General features: G+C 32.1%; 1 protein-coding gene and 1 pseudogene across 3 annotated transcripts in view; both read right to left on the bottom strand.

Annotated features, from left to right (window-relative positions):
• SUPT3H (SPT3 homolog, SAGA and STAGA complex component) overlaps positions 1 to 16596 on the bottom strand; it is a gene marked incomplete at its 3' end in the record, with an annotated part of 501076 nt that overhangs the window by 453792 nt on the left and 30688 nt on the right. The window lies entirely within an intron of this gene.
• On the bottom strand, positions 13284 to 13653 carry LOC308649178 (eukaryotic translation initiation factor 1-like; annotated as a pseudogene). Its single transcript has one exon. The product of its transcript is annotated as a eukaryotic translation initiation factor 1-like (transcript).

Below are 16596 nucleotides of genomic sequence, written 5' to 3' on the forward strand. Positions count from 1 at the left end.
AGGCTTTTGTCCATTCAACAGAAAATACACATAAAACAGACCATACATTCCCAAATAACTTTTTAAGACCTGTATAGCAACTAACATTCAATGCTTCTTTATTATATTGTACACAATATCTTCACCTTATGTGGAATTCATAGGAATTTCCTCCCCATTATACTACTATTAAGGACATAGGATTCAAGATTTGGAATAGTGTTGAATGAATGTAAGCAACACCCTATAAAACATTTTAAGTTTCTTGTTATTATTGAAGAACAGGAGCTAACTCTAATATTTGCAGTGAAAAAAAAATGTTATTCATGTTTCCTAAAAATGTATCCTATGTTGTTTTCAATATACAAAATTTCAATATATAAGGGCTGGAGGTATGGCTCAGTAGGAAAGCACTTGCCTCATATGTGCAAGGTCCTGGGTTCAATCACCAGTACCATTAAAAGTAAAATCTAGCATGTATCAAAGAACCTGAAATCATACATACCTATTAGTATAATTTAGACTCTAAGTGAAAGATGATAAATGTTAGTTTACCTTGATTCAATAATTTCCATCATTTTTATATTTCCTGCCAGAAGAAATGAAATTTTTCTATACACATATAAAGTGAATACAATTTTAATGATGTTTAGTTAAAAATTATACTGATATTAGAAAATTACCTATTAACCATTTTATTCTCAAAAATGTAATTAAGATTATTTTGACAACTAGTTTAAAGTCTTTGTTATCTCCACTAGTTCTACTGACAATTCTCTTGAGTTACATACAATTAGTGCCATTTCTAACAAGGTATGGTAGGTTTAAATATCCTATGTAAGGCAAATAATTTTTACCACAAAGTTGAATAACTTATTTTATTATACTGCTTTCAGTTCCAATGACTTTTTTAACATTATTATGGTCACCTGGAATTATTATGTTAGCAACTATAAATATATATTTATAAAAAAGATTATGTTAAAAACCCAAAAATATGGGCTAGGGTTATAGTTTTAGCTCAGTGGTAGAGCACATGCCTAGCACGTGTGAGGCACTGGGTTTGATACTCAGCACCACATATAAATAAGTAAAATAAAGGTATTGTGTCCATCTACAACTAAAAAAAAATATTTTTAAAAAATCCAAAAACTTAAAATATACATTTATAGTGCCCCCCCAAAAAATTACATAAATCTTGAGTGTGCCAAACCATTATTTACCTATTTCTATGGTCAGGTATCTCACAACTAAATTTATTTTGTGGTTCAGTAAAAGCAAAAAATAAAGGAAAAATGCTAGCCAAAACACAGTTACAATGATCAGTAAAATTTTTAAAACATATACCACAGGCTTTCTTTGGAAAAACTAGGATAACAATGTTGTGGTATTCCACGAAACTTTATATGAATATGGGAATATTTTTATAAAGAAACAAAATGCCTGCCATATATGTTCAACCTAAGTTCTTTGGCCACTGATCTAACTTAAAAATTTTATATACAGAATTTACATATGTATGAGTGTGAATGCATACAAACTAGTAACTATAGAACTTGGAATAATGATCTTTACCCAAGAAAAATAACTGTAAATTTTTAACTGAGGTATTGTTTGTAGCTCCTTAAAAATACTTTATGCATGTACACTGAGAAACATCTATAAAAACAGTAACAGATTAGGCATCTGTGAAGAAATTCAATTAGTAAATATAATTAATACCATAATTTTCTAGATATACACTTAATGACAATTATTAGAAACTGATGTAGGCTACATAAATCATTACATTTACAAGGACAAATATGAATGGAATTAATTTGATAAGAGATACCTGTTTATGGATAACATCAAAAAGAGCAACCCTGACTGTAAGTTAAAAGATATATTTTCTATATGTGTACTCATTCTCCATGTAAACTGGGTGAACAAAGCAGTGGGGACCATTAGCTTATGATCATTTTGATAATATGATTTTTTTTAAAAACTCTATACTAAACTTCTCAATTTAAAACTTCAAATTCCCAGGCTAATCTTTAAATGAAAAATATCCTATGTATATTCAAAGTTTGGAACAGTGTTGAATGAATGTAAGCAACACCCTATAAAACATTTTAAGTTTCTTGTTATTATTGAAGAACAGGAGCTAACCTTAAAGCATATTTTTTCATAAACATGCTTTCTTCTAATAAATGGAAACCACATCAATTAATGTATTATCCCCAAACAAGATGAGTTACAGAATTAAAAGGTCCTTTAAAGGCTAAATTACTTCTACCAAATAATTTAAAATTATTTAAATGATCTAAACAACATGAATTCACTTTGAAACTAAAAATAAAGGATCAACATACTTATGTGATAAAGCATTATATTCTATAATTAGTATTTCAATTCATTGCTATATCACAGTCACTTGATAATAGAAAAAATATTTCTGAGTTTCAAAAAGGTAAAGGGTATAGATTCTCTTTAATAATCTGAAAAGGTATTTTCTATAAATGAAGCTCAAAAAACCCTGTTTATGGAGAAAAGTGAACTCTCACTTTATTTCATTAACTTCAATCAGATTACAGATATATGCAACAATATGGTATCACAGAAAGAAAACTTCCTTATGCTAATAATCCACACTATAATTGATCTCTGTGTTTTCTATAAAACTGATACCCATATAATTATGTAAGCATGTCACACAAAAAAACCTAAATATCTAATTCAAAAAATTTAAGACATTACGAGAAGTCTGTAAGAAAATACCCATCAAAAAAGTAGCATGCTACTGTTTGGTAAGATAACTGGTTAGAAAAGATAACCTAGTAATTTTACTTCTCATGAAATTTGTAAAGTTCTTAGGTAATTCAGCTCTTCAAAAACTGCAGGAAAAAAAACTGCTATTTCTCTTAATAAATATAAAGTTCAATATAAAAATGAATATATTATAGAAGACAATCCATAAGGCAGATACTATGCATAAAGACAATGTATTACAGTGCATTTGTAAAGGAACGTAAACATAAATGCAATGTAATCCAATATTTGATCATTGATCCCACCTTCTCTCCACAGCAGAAATTCTTATTTTACAAATTCTTATAAAGCAGTATACACAAAGAATTCTCCCAGTTGTTAAAACTAAACAAACACATACACATACATCCCAGTTCCTCTTCCCTCCCTCCCTTTTTTCTTCTCTCCCCCGCCCCGGCACCACTCCCTCCCTTCCTCCATAATTTAGAAGGAAAACAACATTTTTAAAACTTTTACAACCATCATCCCTCTCATTTTAAAATGGTATTATCTTAGCTAGATAAGGGCAATAGTGTTATCTGAAGAATTTTTCTTGATCCAATAGTAAAGATTTAAAAGTGTACTTCCCTTATAACATGCATAAGCAGCATAATAAAATATTCAAGTGCACCAATAAGATTAGAAAATACACACTCAGTTTTTTAAAATCATCATTAACAAGGACCCAGAAAGAAAATTTAGAAACATATGTTGATTATTAGGCTTATTTTTAGTTTCATAAACATTCTAAATCTATCAAAACACAATTAAATAATTATTCTCTTAATAAAGCAAAATATTTTACTTAAATTGCTGAATTATTTATTATTAAATGGTTAAATGTGTGTGTGTGTGTACATATATGTGTGTGTGTGTGTGTGTGTGTGTGTGTGTGTATATATATATATATATATATATATATATATATATATATCTTACTGAGACATATCCAAACCATTTTCTTAGCTATGAAATTAAGTCATGTGCTCCAACAAATAATGTAACACATTATTCTATATAAAGTATTTATTTATAAAGTAATCAATCATATTACATGTACAAAAGATAGAAAGATACTTTATATGATGAGACTTCATTAATACATGTAACTCAAGTTGGCTATCTTTATTTAAAACATTATTCAAATTCACGGTCAGTTCATTGCAATTTTTTTCTTTTTAATACAAGAACATTTAACATCTTCAACTCTGCTTTAAAGGAAACTAAGAAAAATGGTCTTATTCATTATTATAAACTGACATATATTTGTTCAAAAGTAGCTATAAAACTGTGATCTGAAAACTTATATACTCAAAATATAAAACAAACAAGAAAAATGCAAAAATACATGAAATAAAACAACTTGCAATAACAACATAACAAAAGGCCAACTTTGAGCTCAGAAGATATACATATGCTTTTTAAAATAAAAGTTCAAACTTAAGCTTGCCTTCTGAACGGCTCAAATAAACAGAACAACTCAATGACTACAGAATTTTCTTCTAAATTAGCAACACTATAAAGAAATATCTAATTCCTAATTTTTCATTATGTGATACTTTCTTTAATCAAAGTACTATCATTTATTCTAAATTTGCTGAAAAGCCTTGACCATTGCATTTTTCCTGTACGTACCTCTTCCTTATCAATTATGATGTATCTTCAGCATTCAAAAGAAAAAACCTCCAAACTTTAAACTGAGTTTCCAGTACCTAATTAAAATCAATACATACAGTGCTACTTTTAAAATACTCATTTCTAGAAGGCTAGAAAATCTTATTAAAGCTGATGCATCTACACATAGAAAGCAACTTTTAGTAAGTTCTTTTGCTACGCCATAATGATCTGCTCCAGAAACTCAAGGGTACCTAAAACAACGAGCTACCTGTTCTAGCCATGCTTAGGAATGTGTCCAAATCATTTTTATTGATTTAACCTTTATAGGAATGCTACATATCCTCAGAGCAAAACATTTTGAATGTATTTATAATATGATACACTTCTGAGAAGCCATGAAAAAGAAAGCTAAAAACAAATCTAGACACCCCTCCACCCTTGGTTGTTATCGGTTTATTTTTATTTTAAATACTATCAGTGGACCTGAATATTGAATAATTCTACTTGGGAAAACTTATCTTGGCACTACTGTAAGTAGAAATAAAAAATTTATTTTGGAAAAAAGAAAGCGTATTTAAATAAATTCTAACTTCAAAGAATAAAAATCCTAACTTCACAATGATGTCACATATACAAATTTTGACATTATTCTAACTGTTCCTTCCATACCCTAATTATACTTTAATCATGGACCCTACAAGCATATCAAATTTATAGAATTTAGTCCTTACTGAATAAAAAACTAAGTTGTGTTTAGTTTACATTCTGAGAGTTTACAGTGAAAGTTCTGTGTAGACTATCTCTCTAGCTTTCTACAAGTGATACTTCACAAATGGCTATCACAGCCAATGCCTACGTTAGGCATGTATGCCAAATAATTCACAGTATTATGCTTCCTCACATTATGGTTCATGATTCCTTAACTTGAACCTCACCTCTAAAGAAGTCCTACTTTCACTGCAGACTGTTCTCTTAAAAAGGCAAACAACTTTTGAGCATTTCCAGATGCAGCGCGTTTTCTCTCTCTCTCTCTCTCTCTCTCTCTCTCTCTCTCTCTCTCTCTCTCTCTCCCCTCTCTCTTTCTCTCTCTCTCTCTCTCTCTCTCTCTCTCTCTCTCTCTCACACACACACACACACACACATAATCATAGGCAAATTCTCAAAGAATTCTAAATTAATACAATGTAGCAAAACTGGAGTCACTACATATTAATTACTTCAATGACCACCCATAAGTTTAAAGAGCTACGGGTACTATACATCAAAATAAAAAACTTATGATTAGCTACAAAAGCACTGACTTCAGGTAGCTACCAGTAAGTAAAACAGCCAAGCTCATTTCAGTGTCAGACTATTTCAGTGTCTACTAAAATGGACTTTCCAAAGTTCTGACAATTCCTGAGCATGCAAGAATATGTAATTTTTTCAAATAATTAACATTTTTATTCTGGATAACATAAATTTGGATTTGACTACATTACTTTCATCTTGTCAATATTTTATATTAAATTTGCAAGCAGGCATGAGACTATGCTAAACTAAAATCAAATAATTTATATGCAGACTACTACTTTAAAGCTGGGACTAGGATGAGACACAGGAAGCATCTAAGGTGTAAAATTTAAGGAAGCATACTCTTTCTTATACAACCCTCAAAAAGAAAATCTGTTTAAATTTTGTGCCTTAGGCACTTTGCTTGTCTTATTATAGTCCTAGTTCTGCTCTTATTAGTACAGACCATTTCATGAAACATATACTAAGCAGAGTAACACAAAACATAGAAACACAGGAATATAAGAATAAAAAAAATTAAAAATATGACTTACATGTCTATGATACTGATTTATATGTTCTATGTATGTACTTACATTTAAACACATTAAAAGAATAATATCACTATACACTCTAATCAGTAGTCAGATGGCGCAAATAGTTCAGATCTAATGATTTTAATCTCTATCAGTAGTTATTTTAAGAGCACACAAACAGCTCAGACATTTTCTTTAAAAGTCTTTGCCAATAATATCTTTCAAAGTTAATCAAGTGGCTTTTTTACTTGACTATAACACTTCTTTTTTCTTTTGATACTTGGGATTGAACTCAAGGGAAGGGTACTCCCCCTTGAGCCACATCTCCAGCCATTTTTTACGTTTGATTTAGAGACAGGTCTCACTAAGTTACTTAGCTTTTCTAAAAAATTTAATTGAGAGAGTATGTTCCATTAAAGAGTTCACAGAGCTATACATAAATTGTATACTCCAATGGTATCTAAATATGGCTGATCAACCAAACTGCCTGAGGAATAGGCTTTGAGATAACAAATGAGGGAGGAAAAGCCTTGGGAAGTTTTTTTAAAAGATGCCCAGATAAATTAGCCAATTTGGGAGACAAGAGAATGCGGACTTTTAATATGCCCTAAAATAAGGTAAAAGACAAGATGGATATACAAAAAAAAAAAAAAAATCAATTCCAAACTGTCTCCCCACTAAACATTTTAAAGCTTATTCACAAGAAGTAGAACATTAATAGCTCCTTTCTTTCCTTCCCTTTCTTCTAGTAGAGATGTTAGTCATCTAACATTAGACTAATAACATTAATGAAGAAAATAAAGAAGGACAGATGACTCAGTAAGATGAACAAAGCCAAAAACATCAGTATTTTTATTTCTTTAATAGGTTCAAATAGCTATTCTAAGTAATGATGAATCTACTCCAAAAATACAGTATTTTAAACTTTAATTGGGTTCATATTCATATATTTTGAAAAATCAAAGTGCCTAAGGAGACCTATGATTTTTACAGAGTACACTTCAGCTGAAACTGTACTTTGTTTTCATGTTAGTTTTTCTTTGTTGAGTGTTTACTGTACCAGGTATTGTGATAAGCCTTTTATAAACATCACTTCCTTTAATTATCACGTCTCTTATATGAGGTAAGTACCATAATTATTTACAGATGAGGAAACAGAATGAAGTAATGAAACCTGCTCAAGGTCACACAGTTGAAGAGTTAACATTCAAACTCAAGCCTTTTAACCCTTAATTACTACTTCATAGTGTTACTCGTGACCTTAATGAAGTAACTTTCTAGTTCTCAATTTCATTGGCAAAAGTGTTAGTTGTCCAAAACATAATTACTCTAAAGCTTTTAAACTGACAAAATACAAAAAAAAAAAAAACAACAGGAAATAATCTTTGTGTTTCTCAATTATTTTAACACACATCTTTAAGACTGATCAGAAAGAACCAAAGGAACTCAGACAAAAAAAAAGAATATCAAGGGAGCCCAGCACAGTGGTGCACACCTGTAATCCTAGCTACTCAAGGGGCTGAAGCAGGAGGATCCCAAAGTTGAGGCAAGTCTGGGCAACTTAATGAAGCCTGTCTCAAAATAAAAAATGGCTGGAAATATAGCTAAGTGGTAGCACATGCTAGGTTCAATTCCCAGCACTACTCCCAACCAAAAACAGTATATGATCAGAGGATAAGATTTAGTTTAGGTTTGATTAGAAAGTGAAAATTTCAAGGAACTAAATCAGTTCCTAACCAATCATAATAATCTTATTCAATGACCATACCACACAGCATATACTACAGGTGTATTGAAAATCCATTTAGAAGTTAAAAAATTAAACCTTAAAGACCAAAAATTTATATCCTTCCTTATGTATGAAATTAAAATAATAATGGTACAACAATGGACCCTGGTGTCAGTCAGATCTGGAGTCAAATCCCAGTTCTTATATTAATCTGTATTCCTAAACCAGAGTTATAGTATCTGTCCTATCTAAAATGTACCCCCACACTTATGCTAAGTGACCTATACGACCTTAATTTCTAATTATAATTTGTTAAATCCTTATTCATTTGTAAAATTCCTAAAGATTCACTGGTAAGCGAACCTTATTCTTTGACTACCAAGAAGATACAAAATTCTAGAAACAAAATTTGTGCAAAATTCTAGAAACGATCTTTGACAAGTACTATTCACCCCAATTTCATCCACAACAAATTCAACACTACTTTTTTAAAAAATTATCAGAGAAGCCACAAAAGAACTGTACCTACTTTTTACCCTGGTATAGAGTGAAATAAAGCTGTAAAATTATGTTTTTTCAGTCTATGTGGTTTTACTGAGAAAAGATGCCCTGACTAAAACCCATAAGTGATAGTAGTCAAACAAGACTTGTTACCAAGATAAAGAACTGAGGAGAAGAGAAAGCTATTTGGCGATCTGCAAACATCAGCAGACTTCTCCAATCATTCTGCACCCACGTTTAATTTGACAGACTATGTTTTAATGATCAAACCAACAACTTTAAGAAGACTAGTAAGGTAGATTTACCAATTAAATGAACTCATATACAAGCGTAAAAATCAACATAACACTTTAGAAAAAGAAACATGCTGTTTTGATGAGAAATGTCCAGAGAAAAGGGTTAAAAGTGAGTTTGTCTTGACAACTTAGTAAGAAGTACAACTCAAGAGAAGGAAAGCAATGAAATGGGCAAACTACAATATAGTTTTTGAAATAACTATGGAATAATAAGTTAAAAGTCTTCAGTAGTTGGGATATTAATACAAGTTAAATTCTAGTAGCCTACTTGACAATGGATGCAAGAAATTAGAAAAAGATATAATTAGAAATAAAAATGCACAGAGTTAAGATAATGCATCACCCTTAAAATAGGCTCCACAAATGTTCACACTTATTTCATCAGAAGACACTAATAAAGATATAAGACAAAAAGTTTTGTGTACATCCAAAGTAGTCAATCAGGGAAGCAGAGAATACTATAAATTTCGGAACAGCATGGGTAGTAGTCATTAATATTGTATACAACAACTGAGACTGAACACAAAAAACATAGGGAAGTGGAAGATATTATAAAGAAATGAATAGGGGCTTGAGATGTGGCTCAAATGGTAGCGCGCCTGCCTGGCATGCATGAGGCACTGGGTTCAATCCTCAGCACCACATAAAAATAAAATAAAGATATGTGTCCACCTAAATCTAAAAAATAAACATTTTTTAAAAATTATTTTTAAAAAGAAATTAATAGAAGAATTTCACAGCAGAGTTATTAGGTGAGGGAAAAAAATAAGGAAAATGAGATTGTAGTCTGGATTGAACCGTGATGATACTAACAATTATGAGGAAAATGGGAAAGGGTAAAAAGAGTTTTTTTCTTTGTCATTAATAAAGTTGTGCTTAGAAAGAAAAAATTATATACAACAAAATCTCATTTTTTTTAATTATAAAGGGATGTGTGTATATGTCAGAGGGACCCCAAACAGTAAACAGTTAAGTTTAAGAAGTGGCAAGAAACAAGAAAATTTGTTTTTTATATATTTGCCAATATTTTTAATTTTAAAAATGACTAAATATTACAACTTAAAACTTCAGTTCATAGTATGCTTTAATGTTTGAAAAGGTTATCTTTCCTAAACCCATACAAAAAGTTTGTGATACAGGGAACCATTTTTTCATTTTTACATGCTCCAGCTGTAAGAAACAGAGCCAAAGACCGAATTAGAAACTATTTTTAAGTGGAGAAATTATTATCACAAAAACCACAGGATGTCATGGAACATGATAAACATAACAAGTGTTTTGATATTCTTTAAGTTTAAATCCCAATTATACAATTTATAAACTTGAGCAAGCTATTTAAACCCCCTGTGTCTAAATTTCCTCATCTACATACTATCACCTAGACTGAAAGTTTTCTGTGAAAATTAAACAAAATGTAAAGTGCCTACATTCAATCTGACAATTATTTGAGTATAACCAACTTTCCAATCTTTAAATCCTTATTGATTTAAAAAAAAAAGACAGCGGAATGCATTACAATTCTTATTACACATATATACTACAATTTTTCATATCTGTTTGTATATAAAGTATATTGACACCCAATTCGTGTCTTCATACATGTACTTTGGCTAATGATGTCTATCACATTCCACCATCCTTGCTAATCCTCTGCCCCCTCCTTTTCCCTCCCACCTCAATCCTTAAATCCTCTGAAATCTAAACTCAACTATTCATAATGTGGTCCCCAGGCCAGCAGCAGCATCATGTCCTGAAAGCTCGCTAAAACAAAGAATCTGAGGCCCTACCTCAGACTTTCTAAATCAGAATCTACAATTTAATAAGATCTCCAGGAAACAAAGTTTGAGAAGTCTGCTCAAAACAACACTCACCTATCAGAGTGTCCAATTTGTTTATTACCAATCCCTGAAGTCATCTACTTCATCTGTTACAGAGCTCTGACATTAAGAAAAGCACCAGGTTGTTTATTTCTAATTCCTAATTCTGGGGGAATCAAGAGACTTTTTTACAGAAAATTTTCATCTAATTCCATTTCCAAAAGGCAACTTTTCAAATCTGAAGATGATGCTCACATTCACCCACCTCCTCAGTATACCCATGACTGAACAAGAGAGTCCTCCTATTGAGCAATGTCTTCAATAATTTGAGACATTCAGCAAATTATTAAGCTGCACAACAGTATTAAGAGCTACTCATCTATATTTCTTCATGTTGTCAATGATATCTCACCACTAACTCGTCAAATGCTATCGATTCCATGTTCTTGAGACAATATTTAGTAGCTTTGAAATAGCAGTTTGTGAGGCATGGCTACAGTGAATAAAACCATTTGGCTCCTGGCATTCATACTCTAGTAGCTCCCAAATCCTGTCTTTACAGAAGGGTCGCGGGTTTGAAGCCAGCTTCAGCAACTTAGTGAAGGCTGTAAGCAATTTAGTGAGACACTGTCTCAAAATAAAAAGGGCTAGGAATATGACTCAGTGGTTAAGCGCCCTTGGGTTCAATCCCTGGTACCAAAAAGAAAGAAAGAAAGAAATACTGCCTTTAATAATTCACTCTAGAAATTTAGACAGCAGATGCTTCAAACTTCCACTGTGCATGTAGTTCCCCTTTGATATTCCACACTACTTGTTTACTAGTAAAATATTTTACAATCACAGTTGCCTATTCTTCACCCAACTCTTCCAAGACAACTGACTGAATAAAACAAGAAATACTGAAGACAATATTATGTGTGAAGAATTATCAAGCCAGAGTATTCGTATTTCCTTTATTTAGAGATTAAAGGCAATATGAAATAAATGTGACAAAGAAAACATCTGCTAGATTCAGCCATATACTAAAAGTTAGTCCATTAGAACCCCTAGAAACATCTTTTGAAAAAAATTTCATTAAGACTACTTAGGCAGGGCTGGGGTTGTAGCTCAGCGGTAGCACACTTGCCTGGCATGTGTAGGGCACTGGGTTCAATCCTCAGCACCACATATAAATAAATATCTTTATTGTGTGTCCATCTCCAATTTAAAAAAAAAAAAAAAAAGACTACTTAGGCAGAACTTTTGATTACCTTATTTCTTATATATTGGAAACTCCCTCATTTACTTGACCTAAAACTCCCCCTACCCATGCATTTGTTCTTGCTGTCCACTACTAAAACAGGCTTGCCTTTAGCTGCAAATACACTTTATTACCCATTCATGCATTAATCACTCTTTTCCTTCTTCTCTCTGAACCTTCTTTTCATTGGTATACCATGAGCATCACCCTACATTCTAAATTTATAGCAGAAAGTTTGTAGTTTTCTCTTTTAATATCACCTAGAATAGTAACAATCAATTAATTAAGCACTCAGCCACTTTAAAACATATAACTATTAAGAGCCTATGCTTGCCACAAACACAAAATGCATTAAAAATTCAGAGTATCCAAAAAAGGCATTTAACTGGGTAAATAAGCTATGTATAAACCAACACTTTACTCTTAGCTAAGAAGGCTTAGAGAAAAAATTTAAATATGAAAGGTGAGTTTGCCTTTAAGACTCTGTGGAAGAGGAAGGCCACTTCAGAAATAAACACTGTGATATACCAAGACTCAGAGCAAAGACAAGGGAGACAATAAAACAAGCAGAAAACAGACAATCTTAAAATCTTTTTTTTTCCCCCCTGAAAACAAGTTTTATTTAAACAAGGGTTTAAAATACGTTACATAACATTAAAACCAGAAGGGAAAAAGAAAACAAAACCAGTTTATTACTTCATATGGCACTGGGCAGCTGTTGCTAGTGAGTTGCAGGATCCTTTTTTTCTTTTTAAGTTGTAGTTGGAAACAATACATTTATTTGTTTACTTTTACGTGGTGCTAAGGATGGAACCAAGATCCTTGCACATGCTAGGTGAGCGCTCTACCGCTGAGCCATAACCCCAGCCCTGTGAGTAGCAGGTTCTATAGCTGCTACAGGACTAATACCATCAGTTTGGCATTTGTTCCCTTGTCAAAAGTTCAACTGATATTAAGATAGCCTCACTTTCTGTAGTTTCCATACCCCTTAGCTAGAATATGTCTGGTCACAAAGAAAACCTTGGTGGCAAGCCAGATGTCACAACCTCACTGGAAGGACAAGGGCCTGAGTTCTGCCCACCTGGTCAGGTTAGATACCAGGGACTTTTTTTTTCTTTTAACTACCAAAGGCCCCCTCTGGTGGTACAGCTGTCTTACCCCATCCTCTAGATTGTTGAGGTCATAACACTCTTAGGACAGGGGACTCTGTTGAGTGAAGAGTTTCTGGTCAGACACAACTATCTGATCTTGGGGATCTGGGCTTTGCTAAAACATCACATTATTACTTGTTTCAGGGTGGACATTGCCAGGCACCTATTGCTTGATCTCAAATTTTTAAGTGAGAGAATTTAAGACTAGACAGCATGGTTCTTTCCATTTTACTACAGGAAAAAGTTACTCTAGTCCAAGTTAAAAGCAGACCCCAAGTGGTTACATTATACAAGCTGTGAGGTTTTTAAACTTGTGACAAGGGACAGAAGGGAAATTCTACTCGTTGCAAGGAAATCCTCACTTAAGCTTCAGTGAGCCACAAGCACTTAAAACCCATGAACCTTCAGCTGATCATCCTTAGCCAGTCCAACCTCTACAAGGAACTGGTGTATGTTCTTGCACTGGTCAGTCACCCTATAACTGAATTATTTCTCCATATTCTTGATGTTCAAGTACCACTGGAGGCTAATTTATTCTTAAATGCCTTCACTGGTTTCTTTTTATTATAATCATCAGCAATTTCTTGGACAATAGTAACTATCTTCCTAACATTTCTCTGCTGAATTCTAATATGGAATATAATCTTTGTGCCAACAGGAAGGTCATCGCCCTTACTTGCATCAGCAAAGGGGTAAAAAGAGTGGAGGTTCTGGAGAGCGGACATATGATACAATTCACTTTCCTTGGTGGAAATGGCCTGTGGAAAAGACTAAACTCCTTAGCCTACCATTCAAGCTTCCCACATTGTGATACTAATTGATAGTTTAATCTATATTTCCTACAACCGAGTTCTATCTAGACACATTAAGCTATCAGTACCTCATCCTTGCTTTTAGGTCTTAATCATGCTGTCTCCCTTACTTGCAATGTTTCCTACCTATCCTCAGTACTACCCTCCCCCCAAAATGTCTATAGTATTAACATCTACCCTTGAAGAATGGCATTATTTTCACAAGTTTTCATCCCTTTAACTGGAATTTTTCCTAGGTCAGGATTCCCTCTGTATTCCCACAGTAGTACATCTGTAACTCTTCTCATACTCATCTCCATCTACCACATCATTTGGTCTCAGTTTCTCTCTATGTATATGTAAACATATATAATTCTAGGCTGGTGATTCTAGTATGATTAAAACTGCAAAACTCTATTTTTCTCTTGGGATTCTCTAAGAAAACCCAATAAATAAAATCAAATTTGAAAGGAGACTATTAGGCTGGAAGAAGGGTTGACAGGGAGCTGGAACCTCACTCCCTTTCCTGAGTGGCCCCACAGGCATCTTCACAAAGCACAAAGACAAAGAACACTAAACTACATACTCTATAAAAATGAACACATAACTACATACTCCAAGACAACAAGAAGTGTACTTATTTTATTCACCTATAATCCATGTAAGAAGACAACACTGTAAAATCAGATATTCCTGGTGTCAAAGCCTATCTCTTCTACTTACAAATTATTTTTTATTCAAATTTCTAATTTCTTTAAATTTAAATCCACAACTGTAAAATGAAAACAGCAAAACTTCTCATTGATGATCACATAATCACAAGATACAAAAGACATACTGCATAGTACTGACAGCACAAAAACAAAAGAATTCATTTTCTCTCTTCTCACTTTCTTCCTACATCTAGTCAAATGCCTAACATACAAACGTTTCTTGAATTAATGAGCAGACAGATGAACAAATGAACCACAATATCGAAGACTTAGAAAAGAGATTTGTTAACAGTTATAAGAGAAAGAAGAAAAAGACATGCTAAATACCACAAAAGAAAAAGGACAAAACTTTAAAAAATAGCATTTATGGCTGGACAGGAAAAAAGGTAGTAGATACTTCGTAATTAAAAAAAAAAAACTGGACATGTTTCCAACTAAAATCTAAGTGTAAATTTGCTACAAAAAATGCCAAAACTAAAAACAAAATTATTTACACACATCATATTAAGGCTTTAGTATTTATATCATGTCTGGCTAATATCTAAACTCAAATTACATACATCAGCTTAAAATTAAGGCATATAGCAAATTACAGTGAGAAATTATAAGTTTTTAAATGAATTCTATTTCACTGATTTATGTATAAATGTTAAGGAATAGTGTTTCAATTTTCTTTTCAAAATGTATTTCCATGTTTCTCAAGTTACAAATGTAAACTTCTATATCTGTATTTAAAATCTCTTGGTGGTAGATGTACACAAAAGAAATAACTCAACCTAAATCACTATTATACATAATAAACCCAAAAAGAATAGGCATGTATCATTACTGGTAAGATAACTTTGAGGAAAACAAAAGTTCGGAGCTGGGGTTGTGGCTCAGCGGTAGAGCATTCGCCTAGCCTGGACGAGGCACTCCATTTGATCCTCAACACTACATAAAAATAAATAAATAAAATAAAGGTATTGTATCCAACTACAACTAAAAAACAAAGTTCACCCTTTAATATTTTTAAAAATCAGTTAATAAACATAAATGCAACAAAGTGTTCCATTCTTTCCATACATTTTTAAACTCTGGCATCCTTAGTAAGGCTAGTCTGTCTATGAAAGCAAAATAAAAAGAAATACAAATAAAAGAAACACAATAAATAAAGAAACACAATACTATGGGGCCGTATCTTCAATAAAAGGCTGAAATTCAAATGAATAACTTTTATGTATAAAATATTAGGTTATAAACATAAAAATTTAACTTCATCAGAACAACAAGGTTAAAGAATGATTTACCAGATTTGATTCTAAAATATGACTGTAATAGAATGTTTTTCATTTCACTAAAAAAAATATGAAATCTCTTCTCATTACCTATATGAAGGCTAAAAATTAGTATGTTAGGGGCTGGGGCTGGAGCTCAGTGGTAGAGTGCTTGCCTAGCAAGCATGTGGCACTGGGTTTGATACTCAGCACCACATAAAAATAAACAAAATAAAGGCATTCTGTCCATCTACAACTACAAAAAGTATTTTTAAAAAATGATATTATTTACCAAATAATTCATACTTCAAAAGCAGATGTCTATTTCAGTAAAATGCTCTATGTCTAGATATTGGTAAATGGTTTTACATACATATTTCACACACTGAAATTTGAAAACAACTGCATTAGAGGACTTGTTTTTGAAGTCATATGTTGTTTCATTGGTTTTCATCAATTTAATTTTCCAGTCTTTATATTTCATCAATAAAATTATAATATTTCAGTGTAACCTATGAAATACTCTCAAGTTTGACCAACAGGTCATTTGTCAGTAACATAAAAAAAGGAAACGATGATTGTTTAATGTCTATTCCATTTGCTGGATAATCAATTCATGTTATCACTATTCTATTGTATTGGAAACTCATTCCTTCTATGACCTCTAAAGCAAAAGATCCTTGCTTTAAAAAAACTAATTTCAATAGAAGTAGAAAGTGGCTCAAACACAAAATTACTGTTTTCAAAGGTTTCATAAGTCATAAGTAAAAAAAATCTGAGCTGAAAAATGCAATTTAAAATAATCCTACTACCTATGTAAAGGTATATATAATCAAATCAAAGGCTTTTAGGGCGCAAATCTGTAAAGTACAAGAGTTTACTACAAACACAACAGCATTTTGGGGAAC

The sequence above is a fragment of the Spermophilus citellus genome (assembly GCF_964194105.1).
Source record: "Spermophilus citellus genome assembly, chromosome: 5".
Taxonomy (NCBI): Eukaryota; Metazoa; Chordata; class Mammalia; order Rodentia; family Sciuridae; genus Spermophilus; species Spermophilus citellus.